This window comes from Oryctolagus cuniculus, chromosome 14 (assembly GCF_051225735.1).
Source record: "Oryctolagus cuniculus isolate XC-2025 breed Fujian yellow rabbit chromosome 14, ASM5122573v1, whole genome shotgun sequence".
In the NCBI taxonomy this organism is placed as follows: domain Eukaryota; kingdom Metazoa; phylum Chordata; class Mammalia; order Lagomorpha; family Leporidae; genus Oryctolagus; species Oryctolagus cuniculus.
This window is the reverse complement of record NC_142880.1, coordinates 61,143,185-61,144,853: the sequence shown is the minus strand read 5'-3', so window position 1 is coordinate 61,144,853 and position 1,669 is coordinate 61,143,185. Positions and strand designations below refer to the sequence as shown.

The window sequence follows — 1,669 nt, the reverse complement described above, 5'->3', positions numbered from 1 at the left end:
CCCAGTATGGAAGAAACAGAATTCAGACTTGAGATTCTTCATGCTCAGTTTGGGTAGCTGATTAGCAATCCACAAAGAACTTAAAGGTTTTGGCATCTAGACCAGATGGTTAAATACCAGCTCTAACTTGTGCCAGACCTTGGAACTCCCTTTGCAAAATGAAGGTGGTATGAGAGCATTCCAAAATCTTTATGGAAAATTGAATGGAAAGTTGATTTTGCTTACAAAAAAATGAAATGCAAGTATTTTCCATAAGCTTTTAAAGTACTTAATGCCAAAAACTCATAGAAATTTAAATGAAGGATATAAGTTTTGTCTCTAGAATCATTATCTCAATTCTTTTGTAGTGTCCCTATGAGGCCATTTTTGTCTGTTTTGCAGATGACACACTGATTGTTTGCCATTGTCTCAAAATTAGTACTCATTCATTCAGAAAATTGGTTTTTCATGTTTGCCATCCTGTGACTCCGAAGGCCAGAGCTCAAAAAGTGAATATACTTGTCCTTTTCTGTGTGTGCTGATTTCAAAGGAAGCTCCTTCTCCATTAAGCTTCACACAAGCCAATTCACTGGTAATACTCTCTGGTTCATCTTTCTTCTACATGATGTGGTGCAACATGTAGAAAATATTCCCAAATGGGAGAGGAATTTGAGCCCAGGAATGGGGGAGAACCAGAAGGTCCAGGAAGATCTCAGTGAAGCATTGATGCACAACTACAGGGATTTAACATGATTGTTTTGCTTAACAGGCAGCATAGACCTGCGCAGCATTCAAATCAAATGGAAGATACACGGTAAATGTGACCAGGAGACATCTCAGGACGGCTGGCCTCTAGGAGTGACAAAGTGAGAGATAAATTGTGCCATCTTATATTAGCTGTATTCATTTCCTAGGACTGTTATAACAAAGTCACAATAACTGTGTGGCTTACAAAAGAGCATAGATGTATTGCCTTACAGTTCTGGAGACTTGAAGTCAGAAATCAAAGTGACAACAGGGCCATGTTCCCGCTGATGGTTTTAGGAGGAAATCCTTCTGGTGCTTTCCAGCCACCTTTGGTGATCAGTGGTTTGTAGATGCATCACTGCAGTACCTGGTTGTTTCTTCCCTGTCAGTTGTCACATCTTCTTCCCTCTGTACCTCTCCATCACTGCAATAAATTGTTTCTTTTCACTGTGACACCAGACATAGTAGATTGGGGCTCACCTTAATGATGTCAGTTTTTTAACTGGATCACCTCTGTAAAGACCCTATTTCCAAATGAAGTCACATTCTGCCATAATGGGAGAGACAATTCAACCTACAAGTTATACTACAAGCTGTCAGCATTGTAGGCTTTTAACCAGGGTCATTCTGTCAGGGGGGGAAAACAGTAGCATTATTAAATTAGAGTGCCCAGTTAAATTTGAATTTCAGGTAAATAATCAATTTTAGTATATGTTCCAGATAGAGCACTAAATGTTGATCGGAAGCTCAACTTCAACCAAGTGCACTGCATCTTATGTAGTAACCCTGAAACAGGCCATCATGATCCCCTCTTTTCCTGGAAGCTCCTATGTGGGAGTGTGCCCCCCCAAGATACCAGAACAAATGGCCATACTGCAAAGAAACCTGTAGTAATCCTGAGCCTTGGAGCCCATCATCCAGTGTGCTGAAAGTGTTGATTTGA

General features: G+C 40.4%; 1 long non-coding RNA gene across 1 annotated transcript; it reads left to right on the top strand.

Annotated features, from left to right (window-relative positions):
- Positions 1 to 386: 386 nt before the first annotated feature.
- LOC149122342 (uncharacterized) lies at positions 387 to 1,179 on the top strand. Its single transcript, XR_016220262.1, has 2 exons — positions 387 to 571; positions 749 to 1,179. It is a non-coding gene; the product is annotated as an uncharacterized LOC149122342 (long non-coding RNA).
- Positions 1,180 to 1,669: the final 490 nt, after the last annotated feature.